At 42.4% G+C, this 24874-nt stretch overlaps 1 long non-coding RNA gene across 1 annotated transcript in view; it reads left to right on the top strand.

Annotated features, from left to right (window-relative positions):
- The window catches only part of LOC126455435 (uncharacterized), a 34745-nt gene extending 12783 nt beyond the window's left edge, over nucleotides 1-21962 (top strand). Inside the window, exons 2-3 of the long non-coding RNA XR_007585320.1 lie at nucleotides 2420-2544; nucleotides 21516-21962. This is a non-coding gene — a long non-coding RNA (uncharacterized LOC126455435). The remainder of the gene's footprint in view (nucleotides 1-2419; nucleotides 2545-21515) is intronic.
- The last annotated feature ends 2912 nt before the right edge of the window (nucleotides 21963-24874 follow it).

Genomic DNA, 24874 nt, shown 5'->3' with positions numbered 1-24874 from the left:
CTTCGTATCTATCTTGGCCACAATAATGCGTTCACTATGCTGTTTGTAGTAACTTACCCGCATTCCTATTTTCCCATTCATTATTAAACCTACTCCTGCATTACCCCTATTTGACTTTGTGTTTATAAACCTGTAGTCACCTGACCAGAAGTCTTGTTCCTCCTGCCACCGAACTTCACTAATTCCCACTATATCTAACTTCAACCTATCCATTTCCCTTTTTAAATTTTCTAACCTACCTGCCCGATTAAGGGATCTGACATTCCACGCTCCGATCCGTAGAACGCCAGTTTTTTTCTCCTGGTAACGACATCCTCTTGAGTAGTCCCCGCCCGGAGATCCGAATGGGGGACTATTTTACCTCCGGAATATTTTACCCAAGAGGACGCCATCATCATGTAATCATACAGTAAAGCTGCATGCCCTCGGGAGAAATTACGGCTGTAGTTTCCCCTTGCTTTCAGCCGTTCGCAGTACCAGCACAGCAAGGCCGTTTGGTTATTGTTACAAGGCCAGATCAGTCAATCATCCAGACTGTTGCCCTTGCAACTACTGAAAAGGCTGCTGCCCCTCTTCAGGAACCACACGTTTGTCTGGCCTCTCAACAGATACCCCTCCGTTGTGGTTGCACCTACGGTACGGCTATCTGTATCGCTGAGGCACACAAGCCTCCCCACCAACGGCAAGGTCCATGGTTCATGGCGGGGACTTTACATTTACATTTAGTCACTCCATTTATGTCCGTCTTCACCTGAACGACTGTCGTCTGACCTGCTACCACCGCTACTGTCGTCTGCCTCGCTATGATTTCTGTGCATCGTCACCTACGTTTCTTACCGTCTGTAATCTTGGCTCTGTTGGTATCCTTTCCTGCAGTGCTCCAGATAATCTGGCTGAGATCGTTCCAAAACGTATGCTCGCTCACTGATTGTGTTGTGTGATGTGTGCAAGTCGTTTTTCCTGCGAGCATTAATGGTCGCAGTATAGAGATACGGGTTGTGGGGTCCCCTCCCCTCTCCCCTCCCTCTCTCTTTAACTCTCGCTCCACAGCCGGAATCAGTTTGCTGACCAAGGTTTACAGGCAGTAGGTGGGACTTGTTTATTCGTAAACTAAACCGGTCATGTTACTACAGAGAGGAAAAGTACAGCTTAACGTGTAACCCGAAACGCTAATCGTTACTGGTAAATCTTCACATCACTGAAAGGTGTGAAGCTCTGACGAGAGTGAAATATTCCGCAGTCCGACAAGGATTCGATCCCACTACCTTCCGAAGGGCACGTTGAACAAATAAACTAGTAGGTCCGGCACCAAAACTTGTACTGAAATTGTCTGCCTATGGAATATCGTCTCCGTAATGTCAGTGGATTCGTGATTTCCTGTTTGAGCGGTCACCGTTCGTAGAAACTGACGGAAAGTGATTTCTGGCGTTCGGCAAGGTAGTATTGTAGGCCCTCCGCTGTTCCTTATGTGTATAAACGAATTACGAGATAATCTGAGCTGCCGTCTTAGGTTGTTTGTGTATGATACTGTCATTTATCTTCTACTAAAGTCATCAGTAGATCAAAACAAATTTAAAAAGGATATCTCAATGGTGCGAAAATTGGCAGTTGACCCTAAATAACGAAATGTGTGTGGTCATCGACGTGAGTGCTACAAGGAATCCGTTAAACTTCGGCTACACGATAAATCAGTCAAATCTAATGGCTGTAAATTCAACTAAATGCCTAGGAATTACAATTACGGACAACTAAATAAGAAAAAACACTTAGAAAATGTTGTGGGGAAGGCTAACGAAAGACTGCGTTTTATTGGCAGGAGACTAAGAAAACGTACCTAATCTAGTAAAGAGAGTGTCTACCCTACGCTTGTCCGTCCTCTTTCAGAGTACTGCTTTGTGGTCTGGGAGCCTTACCATATAGGATTAACAGAGTACATAGACATAGTGCAAAGAAGGCATCATGTATTGCATGATCGAGAAATAGGGGATTTGGGTGGAAACCATTAAAATAGCGGAGTTTCTCGTTAGGTGGAATCTTCTGACAAAATTTCAATCACCGACTTTCTCGTCCAACTGCGAAAATATTTTATTGATGCCGACCTACAAACGGAGGAACGATCATTACGATAAAATAAGGGAAATCAGAGCCCGCACGGAAATATGTATATGTTCATTTTTTCAGCGCGCTATTCGAGATTGGAATGATAGAAAATCATTGTGAAGGTCGTTGCATGAATCCTCTGCCAGGAACTTAAATGTGATGTGCAAAGTAGCCATGTAGCTGTCGAATTCTGTAAACAGGCACATTCATGCCCTACTCATTTACAAATAGAACGATTTGTGCCAAAATATTTCTTTTGTTATTTTTTGTGAAATCTTGATCGGCGGGCCCCACACAACAGGGGGTGATGTGTGTGCAGTGGCAGCCCCCTGTCGGTAGCCGGGGTGGCGGATGCGGTGTGAGGGCGGCGCCCCAGCTGGCCGCTCCTTCAGCGGCAGCTCGACGCCGCAGCGAGAGGGCACCGACTGGTCCCCACCCTGTGCGGTGAGTAGCACAGCCACCCAGGACTACACAAACACACGTGTCCAGTTATTTTAAAATAAGCGTATCGTCTTAAATACCAAAATGTAGCGTGGTATTAAAAAGGGCCCCTTGTTCGTATCGGGTCCATATTTTGCCTACACCTATTGGTTTCTTGAAGTTAACCTTTACTAGCCCTGAATTTGTGTTCAAACATTCCTCCTGTGTCGGGCCCCTCTACTGCATTCACCGGGAGCCCACAGCAACGGGCCGGCCGAAGTGGCCGTGCGGTTAAAGGCGCTGCAGTCTGGAACCGCAAGACCGCTACGGTCGCAGGTTCGAATCCTGCCTCGGGCATGGTTGTTTGTGATGTCCTTATGTTAGTTAGGTTTAACTAGTTCTAAGTTCTAGGGGACTAATGACCTCAGCAGTTGAGTCCCATAGTGCTCAGAGCCATTTTGAACCCACAGCAACGCACGTACACCGCATTTCTCTCGTTCTGTGAGCTATCGTGTTGCATTTACCTCCACCCATGTACTACTGCATTTGTTTTGGGGAAGAGGATTTGGGACCGGACTCTTTTCTATTATACTCTGCTGAGGAACAACTGACATTTGCTAAGGAACAACTGCGAGCTGCTACCGAACAACCGACAACTGCTGCGGAACACGCGACCACTGGTAGTAAAACGAAATGTAGAGGGCGGGACGTCTTAACTGCGGCTAAACATGTCCACGAACGCTCTGGCACACATTCGACAGTTCACGCAGAACGGTATTTTACAAAAGATGTTGTGGAGCTAGATAGTGCAACATTCCGTATGGTACGCAACATCTCTGCAAGACACCATTTGAGTGCTTTTTTTCTTAATCTCATTTTGTTCTATATTGTTCGCTGAATTCGTTTTGGGCGGACGTCCAATGACACCCATTCAGGGTCTTCATTGATTCGTTCAGTAAATTTTTTTATACTACATAGGGCAGCTAACTAAATCTCTGACCGAACACGCTGAGCTACCATGCCTGCATTATCTCTCGCACGCTCCCCGTGAGACCCACACTTCCAACTTACTGTCCACACACTAAATTAGTAGTGCCCCTGCCCTCTGTACTCATTACTCGCGGCAGTCAATCTACCGATTCCCGTAAGAGTTTATGCAATGTGAGTGCATCCGCACTGAATGAGATCATGTCCGAAAGAACACATACCATCTTCATACAGATAAGGCTTACAAGCCAATGATCTTCTCCAGTGCGGATCCAATCACATTGCTCAAACTCTTAAGGGAATCGGTAGATTGACTGCCGCGAGTAATTAGCGGGCAGGTGCACTACAAATGTAGTGTGCGGACAGTAAGTTGGAAGTGTGGGTCTCACGGGGAGAGTGCTAGAGATAAGTCCCTGCAGTCCCACTATCCTCTGTGTCCTCTATAGCCAGATAACGCGTCTGCCATGTAAGGAGGACATCCTGGGTTTGAGTACCGACGGGGGCACACATTTTCAACAGTCCCATTTGATATTTATCAACGCCTTTAAGCAGCTAATGGTCTGGATTTCATTGTAATTCGATTCTTCGAGAGCTGCAAGATCAACAATGGTACCTGTTTTTCGGACATGTACGAAAGAACAGATACCATTTCCATATGATCATATATTGATAGCAAAGAGCTTCACAAATGTAACAAGGCAATAATGCGTTGATCCACCTCTCGCCCTCGTGCAAACAGTTATTCCGGTTGTCACTGATTGATAGAATTCTTGAATATCCTCGTGAGGAATATGTTGCCACATTCTGTCCATATCGTCAAAATCCCGAGAGCGCCCTGCCCATAGTGCTCAAAACGTTCTCAGTTCTCAGATGGGGCGAGTTCAGACGACCTTGTCGGCCAAGATTGGGTTTGGCGAGCACGAAGACCAGCAGTAGAAATGCTCGCCGTTTTTGGGCGCGCGTTATCTTGCTCAAATGTAAACCCAAAACGCCTTTCCAAGAAGGGCAACAAAACCGGTCGTACAATACCGTCAACGTATGGCTGTGCTGTAAGTGTGCCGCGGATGGCAACCAGAGGTGTCCTGCTATGAAAACAAATGGGACGCCGGAACGTCACTGTTGGTTGTCGGGTCGTAATGCAGGCCACAGTGGTCATCCAACCGCTGTCTGAGCCATCTCCAAAGTAGTCTCGTCTCCGCTGGTTATCGGGACTCAGCTCGAAGCGGGGCTCATCACTGGAAACCATTCTGCACCGCTGAATGGATTCCAGGCCGAGATGCCCCACGGAGCAGTGGGATGGAAACCCGACTGTCGCCCGACGTACGACGCTACAGCCAGGAGTGATGGTCTGGGGCGCCATTTCATTTCATAACATGAACCCTTTGGTTGTAATGTGCGGAACCCTCACAACACAAAAGTAAAACGATGATGTTCTACGGCCAGGTTTGTAGCTCTTCATGGCAAGTCTTCCTGGGCAAGATAATTCACGCCTGTAGAATGCAGAATTTCTATTGATTGACTACGTGCTTACCAAACCCCACCTTGACAGCAAGGTCGCCTGATCTCTCTGCAAATGAGTTTTGAAAAAAAATTTACTTGTGAGATTACCTGTAAGTGAACAGGGTACTTAAGGCGAAAAGTCATTGTCAGAATTCACAGTAGTCATTTTTATACTCCATTCTGGACTGGTTCTCGGAGAGAGAGAGAGGGAGGGGGGGGGGGACTGCAGGCTTTAGATTCTAATATAGCTCCAAAAAGATGAATTAAACAGGACAAGGAAGGTTTTGCCTAAATGGAGAATAGTGAGAATAATTTGGAAATACAAACCATTCATAAAATCTGGTGTCTTACTGCAAACTATCTGCGACCTTGTGAAACAAATGCCAAATGAAGCGCTGGAGTTGGTCACCTTGAGTGCGTCTTTCAAAGTAGCAAAGCTTGCTAGTAGCAGTGCTGCCAACTAAATTTCTATCATGCACCTTAAAATCTACCTGCTTCAGCTTGTAAGCCCCCGCACAAACGAAAACTTTATAATATAGAAATCAACATAAGTGTAAGCATATGAAGACGTAGCAGTTGCTATACAGCAACTTTAATCACCTATAGCAGTATCGCTGAGAAAAACACTTCGTAACAAAAAATAAGTAAAATATGAACTGCCTATCAACTTCCATAGGTCTGTTGAGCCCAGACATCATTATCAAGCGGCGATTACACGGGGAATTATTTATTTTATGCTTCCTCCAACACTCCCTCTCCTTTTGATCAGCCATTAATATCATTTACATTCTTCTTCTTGTTATCACGTTCATATAAATTATTTTTTTCTGCTATATCTCTAACTTTCTTTTATGTGTTCCATCATTTCCTGTGCTTTCTCTGTGTTGAAGCCATAACCAATACATATTAATATTGAGATCATACGGAAAAACATTTCAAACCTGATTTTGGAGCTGAAGCAGCTAAACTCCACTTCACGAGCTCTTAATCCAGTTTCCTCGTATTTCAAACTGTTTGTGAGCCAACGACTTTATTAAGGATTTAACTGTCACTTTTCTTCACAATAAATGGAAGAGCTTTCAGAACTGCTGGTATTGAGCCGTAAATCGAGGTCTTGGCATGACGGACGCCTCTATATCCGTCCACAGGCATTTTTCCTTTATGTACTACGGCCACACTAAATAGGCAATGGCAATTTACACACTTTTTTCCCAAAAATTAAATATTTATATGTAGCTTCTTCGCTGCCTTAGGACTTTCCACTTTGTACATTAGAAGCGCCAATGGTACCGCCGGCAACATTGCACTTAACTGTGCTGGTTGGTACAGGTCGCGCGTCACACCTGTTGTTTCGGTACTGCCATGCAGTCTCCACAGCCGGCTGTTGACACTTCCATTGTAGAGGAACAGTGTAGGCTTGCTTTGTTTATTAATGGACTGCAATTAATAAATCAGCAGTGAGTGAAGTGTGACACAGTGGTCGAACTGTGGTTTGTGTGACTAATAAAGATCTGTACGTGCTGCGCTTCTTAGAGACATATTTCATTTGCCATACACAATTTATTTCTACCTATCAACTTCGAACAATAATCATGTAGCTGAAAACATTCTGCCAATGCTCTTAGTACTCATTTTAGACTTTCCGGTAAAGACCACAGCAGAGCAACGACCGTGTTGAAAATATTTGCTCATTCATCTGTCATTGTGCACGGATTAGTAGTTTAATGTGAAAAGGTTTACTGATTGTGATGTGACTTGTTTTCATCAGGGAACGTGCAAATGTAAACACTTACAATGTCTGACGGCAGAAAGCTTCTCTCTGGAAGTCAAGACGAGATGAAGAAGAAACTGTAGATAAAAATGGTATTTTTCGTTGGATAATTTTTTTCAAACTAAGGAAGGATTTGGTCAAAATGATTCAGCCGCGAATGAAGTTGCTGGAACGAATCAGTGGATGCCTTCGGTAGTTGAAGATGGACCTTCATCGTCACTTGCTAAGTCGGATATGGTGTCCGAGCTCTCTAAGGAATCCGAAACTGTTTCAGCTCAGTGTAGAAACTGCACATCTCACAGTCAGATACTACAAAACGGCTAGACAAAACAGACGATTTTGTTGATACAGCCTTTGTTATAAGAGTTCCTCCAAAACAAATAACGGAGTTTTGCAGCTGTCCTAAGGATGAATCTTTCTCGTTCCTTTACTTCTACAAATAGAAATTAACGTTTTTGCAATGGTGAAATTGTTCACTGAAAGTAATTAGCGTATTCAAAAAGTGCAGATGTCGGTTTTTGTTTCTGCTGCAAAGTCTTTTCTGACATTCAAATATTACTCGCTTCAGGTGGTAACAGTAAACGGTGGTACATTTCTGAGAATTTACCAAGCGACGGTAGATCCCAAGTTATTAACTGGATAATTTGATTTAGTTCATGTAAAAAAAAAAAAAAAAAATTAAGAGAAAAATGAAACAATTCACGTGCTCCAACCATAATTTCTAAATCAATATCGTCTTTATTGAAATCAACCTACTGCTACAGTATACTTTGGCACTTTACCCCAGATACTCCTGGTCTGAGCAAATAAAAATCATAGGGTATTTCTACTGATGTTGACACTTGTTATACGAATATTAGGGAACATTTTCTTGACTTTGTTTCTCTAAGAGATACACAGGTTTTGGGCTCACCCAGCAGTTAGAGGAAATGAAAATATCTTTAGACAACATATGACGGGAAGGGTATGATAATAGTTCTAATATGATAGACGAGAACGTAGGAATACAAAAGCAGATCTTACATATGAATCCTGAGGCATTTTATGTTCCCTGCAGTAGTCATTCCGTAAGTGTAGTTGTGAATGATGCTGCAAAGGTGTCCAAATAAACAGTTTCTTTCATTTGTTTGTCGAGAAAGTTATGATTTATTTTCTGCTTGTACTCTACGCTGGGAGCCTTGAATGGTCACATATCGGCCCTAATGTTGAAGCCATAGTGTTGGGAAAGTAAGACTGACTCAGTCGCCATTCTTAAGTATAACATAGGAGATGTCTATGACGCACTGAACAAATGAACGAACACGGGAACACGCTCAGAATGGTTGCACATCCGGCTGGCAGTGTGGCAAAACTTATCTGGCATTTCACGCCCCTTTGTTCAGTTGCATATTAATTTTGTCATCAAAAATCTATAAAGTATTACCATAGTCCAACACATTTCCACAGATATAACGAAAGCTATTGACAGAATGCTACAAGTGCTACAGGGATGATCTAAAATTCCTACATTAGCTGCTACGCGTTGGAGAACTAGTAAACAAACTAGAAATAGGAAACCCGGAAGTAGGTGATACAACGCAGATGAGAAATAGCGGAAGAAGGAACAATTCCTGCGTCAGCCAGAAGATAATAAAACTGAAGGTCTAGAAATGCATTACAAAATAGATTTTTACTTGAAAGTCCTGGATCTTAAATACATTCTCTCTTTACGAGCTTCAAACAGGAGCGACTGCAGGAATGGATAGGAACTGTGACTGCTGTGTACAGGTGCGAGCTGATTTGGCGACTCTTTTCTCATAGCTCCAGACTGCATTGGCTTCCATCACACAGCTTGAAGCTGCTGCCAAGGGGCATCACTGTGGGGGGTCGGATGCGGGGATGCTAGAGATGTCGAACACATCCCTCATGTCCCCAGTTCGGTCCACTGCTGTGGCCGCCCCGGGTACTGCCTGCACTGAGGTTGACCCCTCACCCGTGGTCGAGTGGGAGATCATTCCAAAGTCTGGCGGGCAGCGAAAAATTTTCCAAGGGGCTGATCGTAGGGCCTCCCCGGTTCGTTGGACGAACAAGTTTCGGGCGTTATCTTTGGCTGACGATGCCTCTGAGCCGGATGCAGTCGTCCACCCTGTTCCAGAGGAAGCTTCTCGGTCCGAAAGGTCTGCGCGTTCAAAGAGGGAGGGTTTGCTGGTAATTGGGAGCTCCAACGTTAGGCGCGTAATGAAGCCCCTAAGGAACATGGCTGCCAAGGAGGGGAAGGAAGTTGGTGTGCACTCCGTGTGCATTCCGGATGTGGAACGACTGCTTCCGGATGTCATCGAGAGTGCAGGGTGCAACCAACTGCAGGTGGTGGCTCATTTCGGTAAGAACGACATGTGTCGCTTTGGATCGCAGGAGATTCTCTCTGGTTTTGGGCGGCGAACGGAAATGGTAAAGACTGTCAGTCTTGCTTGCGACATTAAGGCGGAGCTCACCATCTGCAGCATCGTCGATAGAACCGACTGTGGTCCTTTGATGCAGAACCGAGTGGAGGGTCTGGATCAGACACTCAGGCAGTTCTGTGACCGTGTAGGCTGCAGATTCCTTGACTTGCGCCATCGGGAAGTGGGTTTTCGGGTTCCGCTTAGTATGTCAGGAGTCCACTACACACAGTAAGCCGCTACACGGGTAGCGGGGGCTGTGTGGAAGGGACTGGATGTTTTTTTAGGTTAGAGGGCCGCAGAAAGCCACAGAAAGGGCATCGTGTAAGAGTGGGTGGGTAAAACACAGTTAGTTGTAGAAACGATCGGTATTGTAGCAGTGTTGGGAATAAACCAGAACTCCAAGTCCTAATAGAAGGAACTGAAGCTCAAATAGATATATTACTACGTACAGAAAACTGGCTAAAGCCGGAAATAAGTTCATTAGAAATTTTTTCTGACGAGATAACAGTGTTCAGAAAGGATAGATTTAATGTAATTGGTGGTGGAGTATTTATTGTTGCCAGAAGTACTTTCCTTTATGTTGTTGTTGTTGTTGTTGTTGTGGTCTTCAGTCCTGAGACTGGTTTCATGCAGCTCTCCATGCTACTCTATCCTGTGCAAGCTTCTTCATCTTCCAGTACCTACTGCAACCTACATCCTTCTGAATCTGTTTAGTGTAGTCATCTCTCGGTCTCCCTCTACGATTTTTGCCCTCTACGCTGCCCTCCAAAACTAAATTGGTGATCTCTCGATGTCTCAGAACATGTCCTACCAACCGATCCCTTCTTCTAGTCAGGTTGTGCCACAAGCTCCTCTTCTCCACAATTCTATTCAATACCTCCTCATTACTTATGTGATCTACCCATCTAATCTTCAGTATTCTTCTGTAGCATCACATTTTGAAAGCTTCTATCCTCTTCTTGTCTAAACTATTTATCGTTAACGTTTCACTTCCATACATGGCTACACTCCACACAAATACTTTCAGAAACGACTTCCTGGCATTTAAATCTATACTCGATGTTAACAAATTTTTCTTCTTCAAAACGCTTTCCTTGCCATTGCCAGTCTACATTTTATATCCTCTCTACTTCAACCATCATCAGTTATTTTGCTCCCCAAATAGCAAAATTCGTTTACTACTTTAAGTGTCTCATTTCCTAATCTAATGCCCTGAGCACACCCGACTTAATTCGACTACATTCCATTATCCTCGTTTTGCTTTTGTTGATGTTCATCTTATACCCTCCTTTCAAGACACTGTCCATTCCGTTCAACTGCTCTTCCACGTCCTTTGCTGTCTCTGACTGAATTACAATGTCATCGGCGAACCTCAAAGTTTTTATTTCTTCTCCGTGGATTTTAATTCCTACTCCGAACTTTTCTTTTGTTTCATTTTTTGCTTGCTCAATATACACATTGAATAACATTGGGGATAGGCTACAACTCTGTCTCATTTCCTTCCCAACCACTGCTTCCCTTTCATACCCCTCGACTCTTATGACTGCCGTCTGGTTTCTGTACAAATTGTAAATAGCCTTTCGATCCCTGTATTTACTATCAGAGTTTGAAAGAGAGCATTCCAATCAACATTGTCAAAAGCTTTCTCTAAGTCTACAAATGCTAGAAACGTAGGTTTGCCTTTCCTTAATCTTTCCTCTAAGATAAGTCGTGGGGTCAGTATTACCTCGCGTGTTCCAACATTTCTAGGGAATCCAAACTGATCGTCCCCGACGTCGGCTTCTATCAGTTTTTCCATTCTTCTGTGAAGAATTCGCGTTAGTATTTTGCAGCTGTGACTTATTAAACAGATAGTTCGGTAATTATCACATCTGTCAACACCTGCTTTCTTTGGGATTGGATTTATTATATTCTTCTTGAAGTCTGAGGGTATTTCGCCTGTCTCATACATCTTGCTCACCAGATGGTAGAGTTTTGTCAGGACTGGCTCCCCCAAGGCTGTCAGTAGTTGTTATGGAATGTTGTCTACTCCAGGGGCCTTGTTTCGACTCAGGTCTTTCAGTGCTCTGTCAAACTCTTCACGCAGTATCATATCTCCCATTTCAGCTTCATCTACATTCTCTTCCATTTCCATAATATTGTCCTCAAGGACATCGCCCCTGTATAGACCCTCTATATGTTCGTTCCACCTTTCTGTTTTCCCTTCTTTGCTTAGAACTTTCCCTCATGGTGAAACTGAAGTAGATAGTTCCTGCCAAATAGTATGGCTACAGGTTATACTTGACAATCGGTCTAAAGTATTAATGGGGTCGTTTCACCGATCCCCCAACTCAGAATATATAGTCGCTGAACAGCAAAAAACTGGAGTCTCATTCCAAATATGTACCACACTCATACAATTATAGTCGGTGGTGAGTTTAATCTACCCTCGATATGCTGAAAAAATTATACGTTTAAAGCCGGCGTCAGGCATAAAACGTCATCCGAAATTGTACTGAATCGCTTTCTCAGAAAATTATTTTGAACAATTAGTTCATGAGCGCAGTCGAGCGTAAGTGTTTGCGAAATAATACTTGACCTCTTAGCAACAAATAATCCTGGACAAATGTTGAGTATCGTAACGCATACAGGGATTAGCGAAGACAAGGCGGTAGTTGCTAGGCTGAATACCGTAACTGCTACTACCATCAAAAAGAAACGAAACGTATATCTATTTAAAAATGCTGACAAAAATGCTCTTAGGCAGTCTAGACTCCTTCCGGTCTGATCATGTAAGCGTAGAAAAGTTTTGGAATGATTTCAAAGAAATAGTATCGACAGCAATTGAGAGATTTATACCACACAAATTAATAAGTGATGGTACTGCTCCCCCATGGTACACAAGACTGATCAGATCACTGTTGCAGAACCAGCGAAAACAGCATGCCAAATTTAAAAGAACGCAAAATCCCCAAGACTGGCTAAGTTTTGCAGAAGTTAGAAATATAGCACGTACTTCAATGCGAGATGCTTTCAATAATTTCCACAACGAAACTCTGTCTCGAAATCTGGCAGAAAATCCAAAGAGATTTTGGTCATACATAAAGCACACCAAAGGCAAGACCCAGTCAATACCCTCACAGTGCGATAACAACGGTGAAGTCACTGATGACAGTGCCACTAAAGCAAAGTTATCGAACTCGATTTTCCGGAACTTCTTCATCAAAGACGACGATGTTCTTGAATTCCAATCAAGAACAACTCCCAAGATGAGAAACATAGAAATAGATATCCTCGGTGTCACAAAGCAACTTAAGTCACTTAATAAAGGCAAGGCTTCCGGTCCAGGTTATGTACCAGTGAGGTTCCTGTCAGAGTAAGGTGACACAGTAACTCCATATTTAGCAAATATATACAACCGCTCACTCACTGAAAGATCCGTACCTAAAGACTGGAAAATTGCTCGAGTCACACCAATACCCAAAAAGGGAAGTGGGAGTAATCCGCTGAATTACAGGCATGTATCACTAACGTCGATTTGCAGTAGGGTTTTGGAACATATACTGTATTCGAACATTATGAAGTATCTCGAAGGTAACGATTTATTGACACGTAGCCAGCACGGATGCAGAAAATATCGTTCTTGCGAAACACAACTAGATCTATAAACTCATGACGTAATGAATACTATCGACAGGGGATGTCAAATTAATTCCAAATTTTTAGATTTACAGAAGACTTTGGACACCGTTGCGCTTAAGCTTCTTCTAACCAACCTGCGTGCCTATGGAATATCGCCTCAGTTTTGCGACTGGATTAGTGATTTCCTGTCAGAAAGGTCACGGAAAGTCATCGAGTAAAACAGAAATAATATCCGGCGTTCCCCAAGGAAGTGTTATAGGCCCTCTATTGTTCCTGATCTATATTAATGATATAGGAGACAATCTCATTAGCCGTCTTAGATTGTTTACAGATGATGCTGTCATTTACCATCTTGTAAAGTCATCATATGACCAAAACGAATTGCAAAATGATTTATATAAGATATCTCTATGGTGCGAAAAGTGGTAATTGATCCTGAATAAAGAAAAGTGTGAAGTTATTCACATGAGTACTAAAAGAAATCCGCTAAAATTCGATTACGCGTTAAGTCACATAAATCTAAAGGCTGTAAATTCAACTAATTACTTAGGGATTACAATTACAAATAATCTAAATTGGAACGATCACATAGATAATACTGCGGGGAGAGCAAACCAAAGACTGAGATTCATTAGCAGAACACTTAGAAGGTGTAACAGGTCTGCTAAAGAGACTGCTTACATCACGCTTGTCCACCCTATTTTGGAGTATGCTGTGCGGTGTGCTATCCGCACAGGTGGGACTGACGGACGGCCTCGAAAAAGTACAAAGAAGGGCAACTCGTTTTGTATTATCACGAAATAGGGGAGATAGTGCCACTGACATGATACGTGAATTGGAGTGGCAATCATTAAAACAAAGGCGTTTTTCGCTGCGAAGGGATCTTCTCATGAAATTTCAATCACCAGTTTTCTCCTCCGATTGCGAAAAAATTCTCTCCCACCTACATAGGAAGAAATGACCATCACGATAAAATGAGAGAAATCAGGGCTCGCACAGAAAAATATACATGCTCGTTTTTCCCGCGTGCCTTTAGACAGCGGAACGGTAGAGAGACAGCTTGAAGGTGATTCATTGAACCCTCTGCCAGGCGCTTTATTGTGAATAGCAGAGTAATCACGTAGATGTAGGAACAGATTTCAGCACCTCAAATGTCACAATGAGCCCTTTGATTTTTTTTATGACTTTATTAAAATTAATGACGTGTCATCTGACGTTCTAAGCAAGAAGTGTTCCCAAACTGTGTGGCACCTTTAGTCATGGACATCAATTTCGTCGAGTTTAAAGATAACTTAAATGGCCCTCAACAATGGAAAAGCTTAGTAGCACACCAACGTAAGCTTAGAAACTCATAAAGGAGTGTGGCTTTGCGCACAGAATAAGTGTAAACTTACGAATTAGTTTACACAACCGGTGCAAGTAAAGATGGAAGTTTATCGAAGCTCCAACTGACTAAAACGTACCTCATGTCAGCAATATGCCAACCGCAAGTTTTGGGCTTTTTATCGAAGCTCCAACTGACTAAAACGTACCTGATGTCAGCAATATGCCAACCGCAAGTTTTGGGCTGTAAATGGTGTCGATTGAACAAGAGCTAACGGAATGTCCAAAAGTGAACGAAGTCGTACAGGAGTTCGCTGGTGCCGGAGCAGGAAAAATATATGTAATGTACGGAAAAGGGATGTCTGTAAGTTAAGTGAGGGTCTTGTTTTAATCTGGACCCCTTCCCACTGGTGAGTTGTGGGGGGGGACCATCTTTATCGTGTGAGGTTTACCCCGAAGTCGGGTAAAAGTACATAAAAATTGAATTATTTTATTTATTTTAAACATTGATTAAAACACTTGAATCTTTATTTAGAAAGGGTATTAAACATTGTTTTTACAGAGAGATTAAAAATGCTTTATCTTGTACATGGCATTCCTGAGAGATAGACAGAGACAAGACAAAGGGCTCCACGAAAATAGTATGAGGCTTTTGAGGTATCTCTAAAAATTTGACCTTTTATTGGTATATTATATACGTTAAATGTCACTGAACCTTTACTTACTTTGCAGACGAAAGACAGCAGTGTTTTTGTCTTCCTTTGAACTGTACTACTACGAAGCTTTGAATCTCTTGACTCATACGATCACTAAAAGAATTCTTGTCGATGAACTTCAGCTTAGTTTACTTCTACAAAAGATTAACTTGCTGCTCGTATATGTTTCGACTTGTCTGCAGAATATCACGACTGACACGCTGACTGACAAGCAACGATTTCGACCAATATGTCAGGGACTCTGCAAATGAGTTCTGACGCTTGCGCAGCACGTTTCTGATAGCGAAATCCTGGGCATACACGTGTGCAAAGCACACTGTTCACTTCCGATTCTCTATGAAGACTTGTGGACACCTTAATATCGTCAAGGCTCGGGATTAATTTTATAACACAAAATGTTATATGTTACAATAATGTACATTCTATTAAAAGTTATTATGAGACTCTCATTTCCCCAACCCCTGCCACACTCCCACCACACTTTCCTTTAAATGATATTTCGTGTGACTTTCCCGGACCCCTCCCACATTTTGGTGTCACGTAATTAATGGACGTCCACTAAGCGAGTAAACGTTGGTTAATCACTAATTTTAGTTTTGATTTCTTTACATATGTCGTACATTTTCGTTCGTTTACTTAATACAGACCTGTTGTATGGCAGGCCTACATTTGCTTTGTCTGACAGATGCCCATTGTTAGAGGTGCTGTTTGACATATTATAGTCTGGTTTATTTTTCTTGTTCCCTCAGAGTAGTCTCACAATTCTGCTCGGAATTCGTTGTCTTTATTCGAATCTTTTCTTCCCTTTTTAACTTCTGCCAGCGTATACGATCATCACTGCAGTGACAGTCGTCCAGTACCCACTGAACAAGGGTGCATTTGTTTCTTTCTCTCTGTGGTGTGCTACGACTAAGTATCGCATGTGAGAATAGACCACTATGGAAATACGCGCTCTCACGAAACGTGTCTCTCTCGCACGTTGTTTACGCCAGAAAAAGCAATCGATTTATTTTTTCCCATCAGTCAGTCATTTGACTGATTTGATGTGGCTCGTCATGAATTCCTGTTCTGTACCAACCTCTTCATCTCAGAGTTGCACTGCAACCCACGTCCTGTATTATTTACTGGATGCATTCCTCTTTCTTCCTCTACAGCTCCCTCTACTACCATGGAAGTCATTCCCTCATGTCTTAAAAGGTGCCCTATCATCATGTCCCTTCTTCTTTTCAGTGTTTTCCATATATTCCTTTTCTCGCCGATTCTGCTCAGAACCTCCTCATTCCGTACCTTACCAGTCTACCTAATTTTCAACATTCGTCTGGGGCACCACATCTCTTCGATTCCCTTTTGTTGCGGTTTTCCCAAAGTACATGTTTCTCTACCATACAATTCTGTGCTCCAAACGTACATTCTCAGAAATTTCTTCCTCATATTGTGGCTTGTGTTTAATACCAGAAGACTTCTCTTGGCCAGCAATGCCCTTTTCGCCAGTGCTGCTCTGGTTTTAATGTCCTCTATGCTCCGTCCGTCATTGGTTATTTTGCTGGCTAGGTAGCAGAATTTCTATCATTTCTTCTTAGACGTACAGATTGAACAGTATGGGCGAAAGACTACAACCCTGTCCTACACCCTTTTTAATCCTAGCAGTTCATTCTTGGCAGTCCACTCTTATTATCCCCTCTTGGCTCTTGTACATATTGCATGTTACCCGTCTCTCGCTATAGCTTTCGCCTTATTTTTCTCAGAATTTCGAACATCTTATACCATTTTAACCATATTACATTGTCAATCGCTTTTTCCATTACGACAAATCCTATGAACATGTCTTGATTTTTCTGTAGTTTCCATTATCAACTTCAGCGTCAGAATAGCCTCTCCTACGCCTTTACCATTCTAAAGCCAAATTGATTATCATCTAGGACATCCTCAACTTTCTTTTCCATTCTTCTGTAACTTGTTCTTGTCAGCAACTTGGACGCATGACCTGTTAAGCTGATTGTGCGATAATTCTCGCTCTTGTCAGCTCTTGCAGTCTTCCAAGTTGTGTTGATGATATTTTTACGAAAGTCAGATGGTATGTAGCCAGACTCATACATTCTATACATCAATGTGAATAGTCATTTTGTTACCACTTCCCCCAATGATTTTAGAAATTATGATGGAATGTTAGCTATCCCTTCTGCCTTCTTTGATCTTAAGTCCTTCAAATCTGTCTTAACTTCTAATTCTAATACTGGATCCCCCATCCCTTCTAAATCGACTCCTGTTTCTTCTTCTATCCCATCAGACATATCTTCCCACTCATAGAGACCTTCAGTGTACTTATTTCACCCATCCGCTCTTTCCTCTTCATTTAACAGTGGAATTCCCGTTGCTCTCTTAATGTTACCACCCTTGCTTTTAATTTCACCAAAGGTTGTTTTGACTTTCCTGCATGCTGAGTCAGTTCTTCCGACAGTCACATCTTTTTCGCTTTCTTCACATTTTTCGTGCGGCAATTTCGTCTTAGCTTCCCTGCAGTTCCTATCTGTTTCATTCCCCAGCGACAGGTATTCCTGTATTCCTGAATATCCTTGAAGTGTTGAACCTCCTTCTTTTTTCGATTAGCTGAAGTATATCTTCTGTTACGTGGATTCTTTGCAGTTCTTTCTAAATTGTGTGACTGCAATTTTCCGAGATGTCCATTCCTTTTCAACTGTTCTACCTACTGAGCAACTCCTTATTGCTGTATCTATAGCCGTAGAGAACTTCAAACGTACCTCGTCGTTCCTTAGAATTTCTATATACCACTTCATTGCGTATTTATTTTTTCTGACTAGTCTGTTTAGCTTCAGCCAACTCTTCATCACTACCACATTGTGATCTGGGTCCATATCTGCTCCTCGGTATGTCTCACAATCCAGTATCTGATTTCGGAATCTCAGTGTGACCATGACGTAATCTCTATGACACGATCCCCTATTACCCGGCCTTTTACAAGAATACCTTTTCCTCCTGTGATTATTACTATTACTAGCTGAAATTTATTGTAGAATTCATTAGTCTTCCTCCTCTTTCATTTCTTGTCCGAAGCTCATATTCTACTATAACCACCTGGGTCTAGGGATGTAGAAGACGCAGACGCTCATCGATTCTCATGTGGTCCGTCGTCAGACGTCCGGAGCCTCCCGCAGCCTATCTTGGCTTTCCTTACCCGACAGACACGTGCTCAGATCACTTTCCCGACGATTTTATTTCCGGATGTGATTCATTACCCCGCAACAAAAACTAACGCTGTGAACTGGATAACAGGTCATACGGTTCGCCACCATTCTGGCCCCAGTGAAAAATCAAGACTAGATTAATGGAATTACCTTATCGAACGACACTGTGCACTTGTTCGCAACCCCAGATACAAGCAGTTCCTTTCAAATTTTCTACGGAGCGTCTTTCATGACCCGCCTTCCAGCTGGAACGCCAAAGCGATGAGATGCTGATGCTATTTTGCCGACATGATGTTCCGAACGCACTACAAACGGAATCTCCATTAAAATTTCGAGAAGTCACGTTTGGATGTTCCGCCAATCGGAAGGCGCTACCGACTCCTGGAATTCTGGTACATAGACTAATTTAATAAAAAATATTCAACAAATTATTAACAAAAATAAATAAATAAACGAAAGAAAATAAAAATGTACATACAAAAACGCAAAAAAACCAAAAAAAATGTGCCGTAAAATAAACTCAAAAAATAAAAGCCCATAAAAAGGAGTAGCGTCTTTGATTAGTAATAAAAATGTCCTCGGTCCTGGGATCGGAAACCACCAGCGGTTAAATTTTGATTCATAATCAGCATTGGCGGCCGAAGGCTTTCGACATAAGGAGTCACCCTCATTCCGCCAACGGCGTTGTCAAAGAAGGTGGAGGGAGCGGATTGATGTTCATGGCATCCTCTTGTCATTGTGATGGGAAACTGCCCCTAAAGGCAAAATAATCAGCAATGATCGATGGCACAAGGATGCAGAAGGCAATGTAAACCACTGCATTAAAGACACGTAATGTATATCCACAGGTCATTGGTCTGTAATTGAAAAAGTATCATGGCCTCTCTGTTGGCAAAAGATTCGGGAATAATCACTCTGTTCGTGTCTGCGGGAAGGGACTGCCAAAGGGAAGGTGACCATGAGGAAAAGATTGAATAACCTACTGTGGGATACTGTTCTTCGTGACGCGGCGAGGGATGTCAGAAGCTAGAACGTGGTAGGGAAGCTAGGAAATCTGAAAAGGGAAACGCAGAGTCTCAATGAAGATGTAGTAGGGGTCAGTGAATTGATATAGGAAGAAGACAAGGATTTCTGGTCAGATGAGTATATGGTAATATCAACAACAGCAGAAAATGGTACAACGGGAGTAGGATTCCTTATGAATAGGAAGGTAGGGCAGGGGGTGTGTTACTGTGAACAGTTCAGTGATAGGGTTGTTCTTAAGGGAATTGACAGCAAACCAACACCGACAACGATACTTCAGGTGTACTTGCCGACGTCGCAAGCTAGAGATGAAGATATAGAAAAAGTGTTTGAAGATATTGAAAGGGTAATACAATACGTAAAGGGAGATGAAAATCTAATAGCCATGGTGGAGTGGACTGTGGTTGTAGGGGAAGGAGCAGAAGAAGCTATCCATACGAAGCGTTGAGCGTTGGAAGTACTGCCGGGTCTGTACTCGCCATTACTCTCCCCGTGATTGTCATGGTGGTTGTACCTCCGCATCGCACACTCATCTCTGCTAAGGGAACCAGAAAAACTGAACAGGTTTTATTCGTGTTCACGGTGAGAGACAAAACTTAGTTTTGGAGCTACAGTTTAATATGTATCACACTATAAACGTTTCCCTTCTGTTTTGCCGAATGATGCCACTATACCTGGATGTGGTCTTAAGGAGGTACTCGGGTCAGAAAACATATGAGTAAGAGTGAGACCTGAAAATAAGACATTATGGACGGATAACATTGTGAAAAAGGCTGACTATATCTGAAAACAAACGATGATGCGGAGGGTGTGGCAGGAGTTGGGAAGGGGAGGTTCTTGAAATTTTCCCCCAGGGCATCAAAATCCCTGGAGCCGATCCTCACCCCGTTTTTTCATTCCCACTCTTAGGGCCGACTGCGACGCTGTTATGTCGGAATTTAATCCTAGTCAACATAAAAATTGGCTACAGTAACCTCAGTTAAAGTTAAACGAGGACGTCTGTCATGGTTAAAGTTGACGGAGGTCGGAACTGCATATGGTCAACGTTTCATTTCCTTAAAAGCCCATACTACAGGCAGATACCTTCAGCAAACTTCCTAACACTCAAATTTATATTATAACTTCAGAAATTACAGTTTTTCATAAATCATTTTCATGATATCGCCAGTCTGCACTTTGCATCCTCAGAACTTCTGTCATCGTCAGTGCGAGACTAGAAATGGAATTTTCGAATGATGTCATATGAACCGACGAATTTGCCACTATCGTCATATAATTCTATTAGAAAGAGAGGTTTTCTTTAGCATGTAAATGAGGTTAGCTAAAGGCAGATAGAAACATAAACATTCCGCACTGTCATTTACTTTGATCAATATTAGTGATATAAAAGTATCATAGGCTTCGATATACTATTATAAATAAGCACAGGGTACGGTAGTTTTCCTTGTAGTTTTGATCAGTTAATATTGTAACCTTATTACTTGTACATTAGATGTGTTGAATACATGCAGGGCGTTACGTAGTTTCCATCGCTTTATTTGCATATGGAATCTGTCTCTTACTACTGCAAATTCTTCGAGAAGCGGTGAGCCGTTTACGAACAGAGAGATAATATATGAAGGGCTGTGTAACCTACAGAAAAATTTGATTCCACATAATTGTCTTGTCTGTTAATTAAAAATAAACAGTATTTGCAGAAAATTTCAAATTTTATTCGACAAATGCTGATGTGTAATGTGAGACATAAGGGAGGTGGAGTTCAAATAAAACAGCTACAACTGAAAAAAGAAGTACAAAACAAAAACATATAGACATCGCTACAATACTTTGTTGAGCTTATGTAAAATACATGTCTGTTATTCATAAACAACTCTCACACTTATCAATAACAGCAGGAAACTCTTCCATTCGATCATGATGAAGAGTGCTGTACTGAGTAAAAATAGCATCAATAATTCTATAGATTTTATTTATTGTGCATGTAAGCCATACTTGCATCAAAAGTAATTATTTATGTGACTATCAAACTATAGTTTTGTTAGGCAGCAGCTCTAGTCACTGCATATACATTTGTTACATAAATAGCCGGCCGCGGTGGCCGTGCGGTTCTGGCGCTGCAGTCCGGAACCGCGGGACTACTACTGTCGCAGGTTCGAATCCTGCCTCGGGCATGGGTGTGTGTGATGTCCTTAGGTTTAAGTAGTTCTAAGTTCTAGGGGACTTACGACCTAAGATGTTGAGTCCCATAGTGCTCAGAGCCATTTGAACCACTTATTTGTTACATAAATAACAGAAAACAGTACACACCTGACAAATTCTTCCTTTCATTTTAGTTTAGTGTCTGTAACGTGTTATTAGTCGCGTATAAAAATGTTTTAAACGTATTTGTCCATCACCTTTTCTAACTATGTTGTGCTTTGTATACTTTCAGAAATTCTGTCATACAAGGCGTTACGACAGAGGCCGTGGCTACGCATGCAACATGCTGACTTCTTCCCCTGCAGAGAGAGGTCTTCTACATCCAAGTATACAGGCTCATATCCGCTTACACGCCACGTTTCCGTCGGCTGCAAGAACATAAGAAACTGTGGCAGTGGCATGCTTAACATTACCGGTATCTGTGAAAGATACTGCATGATAAACAACCCCACTGCTGACGTATTGACTCTGAAGGGCATAAAAGTTACTTAAAACATACTATTCTTCATTTTACGCAGAGTGACTGAAATTATAGCTATAGAAAATATCTAAAAGATTTCTAAAACTAGCAAGAAAAAATACAGTACACCAAATAAGAAAATTAAAATTTTCTTAGCTCTAGGGAACAGGGTTATAGGAGCGTCTATTTTTGATGACTGCCTAATTTGTAAATATACTCTTATCAGAATTTTGTTTGAGTATTTATGTAAACAAAGCAACTATATATGAATAAAGTATTTTTCTCTTTTGAAGTGAATAGACTGAAAACATTCTTTTATTCACATTTCTAAGTGTCCCTTATATAAAAAAATATGGCTTAAGCTTACTTTACTTGTTGAGTCCTGAGACTGGTTTGATGCGGCTCTCCATGCTACCCTATCCTGTGCAAGATTCTTCATCTCCCAGTACTTACTGCAACCAACATCCTTCATCTCTTGGTCTCCCTCTACGATTTTTACCCTCCACGCTGCCCTCCAACGCTAAATTTGTGATCCCTTGATGCCTCAGAACATGTCCTACTAACTGGTCCCTTCTTCTAGTCAAGTTGTGCCACATACTCCTCTTCTCCCCAATCCTGTTCAATACTTCATCATTAGTTATGTGATCCACCCATCTAAGCTTCATCATTCTTCTATAGCACAACATTTCGAAAGCTTCTATTCTCTTCTTGTCCAAACTATTTATCGTCCACGTTTCACTTCCATACATGGCTACACTCCATACAAATACTTTCAGAAACGACTTCCTGACACTTAAATCTGTACTCGATGTTAACAAATTTCTCTTCTTCAGAAACGCTTTCCTTCCCATTGCCAATCTACATTTTATATCCTCTCTACTTCGACCATCATTAGTTATTTTTCTCCCCAAATAGCAAAACTCCTTTACTACTTTAAGTGTCTCATTTCCTAATCTAATTCCTTCAGCATCACTTGACTTAATTCGACTACATTCCATTATCCTCGTTTTGCTTTTGTTGATGTTCATCTTATATCCTCCTTTCAAGACACTGTCCACTCCGTTCAACCGCTCTTCCAAGTCCTTTGCTGTCTCTGATAGAATTACAATGTCATCGGCGAACCTCAACGTGTTTATTTCCTCTCCACGGATTTTAATACCTACTCCGAATTTTTCTTTTGTTTCCTTTATTGCTTGCTCAATATACAAATTGAATAACATCGGGGAGAGGCTACAACCCTGTCTCACTCCCTTCCCAACCACTGCTTCCCTTTCATGCCCCTCGACTCTTATAAGTGCCATCTGGTTTCTGTATAAATTGTAAATAGCCTTTCGCTCCCTCTATTTTACCCCTGCCACCTTTAGAATTTGAAAGAGAGTATTCCAGTCAACATTGTCAAAAGCTTTCTCTAAGTCTACAAATGCTAGAAACGTACGTTTGCCTTTCCTTAATCTTTCTTCTAAGACAAGTCGTAAGAAGAGTATTGCCTCACGTGTTCCAATATTTCTTCGGAATCCGAACTGATCTTCCCCGAGGTCTGCTTCTACCAGTTTTTCTATTCGTCTGTAAAGAATTCGGGTTAGTATTTTGCAGCTGTGACTTATTAAACTGATAGTTCGGTAATTTTCACATCTGTCAACACCTGCTTTCTTTGCGATTGGAATTATTGTATTCTTCTTGAAGTCTGAGGGTATTTACTTAACTCACTAGTATAACTAGCAGTTGTTTTACGGGTTTCAAGATATTCCTTAGATTTTTTTCCTATTGTGGTATCTGAAGACGGTAAATGTAGGCCAAAACCGGTTATGATGGCGGCATACCCTGTGACTGTCTGGGGTAAAAGGAAATCCACAATAAGTCATTCACTAATCACCTTGTACGGAATGTCGTTTCTTTCCAACCCTATTCTCTTACTCAGGGCACATGGCATGGTAGTACGATTCTGCACGGCCGAGCGAACGATATGTCTAGCCTCTCGGGCGCTAATAATGTGGGACCGCAAATCACCTGCATGGCGTTGAGAATGGGCCTCCCACACCCAACAAACCCTTCCATGTCACGATAGTCGTCGGATCGAGCAAACTTCGTAACGATAGGCTACGATCCCTTCGATGTTGACTTCCATGGCCGTTTCTCATTTTTAAACGAGGCATTACGCATTCTTCTCACAAATAACCAACATTCACATTCGATCTATGAACCAGAAACCGGCTGCTTTATCTCTGCTTATATACAGAACACAGAGGGCATAGTTAACAGTGAAACGTGAGTGAAGACAGGAGATTAGAGTTGGTGGAGCAAGGGTGTGCGCGTTACGTGTGTGACAGTGCCGCGGTCTAGCCTGATGTTGCGATAGGTGGTCGTGGCGACGATGGCGACCCTGATGTTGACGCGCAGCGCCTACACGTTGAAGAACCCGAGGAAGGCGAGCAGCGGGTGTGGGTAGGGCCAACGGCACCACACCTTCCACACGGGGCCGCGTCCGTCCGCGCACACGTCGCTGCAACACACAACACTGACGCACCTCAGTAAACTGCCCGGCACGAATCAAACGTTTATCTGGCAATAATGCCAATACCCATACAAGATGATTATGATATGTTGCTACAGAACTCGAGGCATCTACAACTTGTTTCTGCTGCTCGTGGTCTAGCGGTAACCTTGACCAAGCGCGTCACGTTTGCACTAGGACACTTTGTGAGCCGTGGTCACGTCTTCAAAGTGAAGTACGCACTTTGGCACTCCCTAAGAAACACGGTGGCTTAAAACTCACGGATGTCAGTAAAAGAACGCAGCGTTATATCTTTCCAGTGAGTACAATCAATGGAAAAAAAGGAACAGTAGTCCTGCAGTACATATACTGAAGCCAAAGAAACTGATACACCTGTCTAATATCATGTAGGGCTCCTACGATCACGTAGAAGCGACGCAATGCAACGTGGCATAGACTGGACGAATATCTTCCGTAGTGCTGAAGGGAACTGACACCATGAATCCTGCAGTGCTGTCCATAACTCCGTAAGAGTAAGAGGGGGTGGAGATGTTGTGTTGGCTGAAGAGCCAACACCGTGTTACTAGAGGAGGCCGAAATGCACGCGTTTTAGCTCACTAGGCTGGCGTGAGGAGGTAAG

Source organism: Schistocerca serialis, chromosome 2 (genome assembly GCF_023864345.2).
Source record: "Schistocerca serialis cubense isolate TAMUIC-IGC-003099 chromosome 2, iqSchSeri2.2, whole genome shotgun sequence".
Classification (NCBI taxonomy): domain Eukaryota; kingdom Metazoa; phylum Arthropoda; class Insecta; order Orthoptera; family Acrididae; genus Schistocerca; species Schistocerca serialis.
This window is presented reverse-complemented; position numbering and strand designations above follow the sequence as displayed.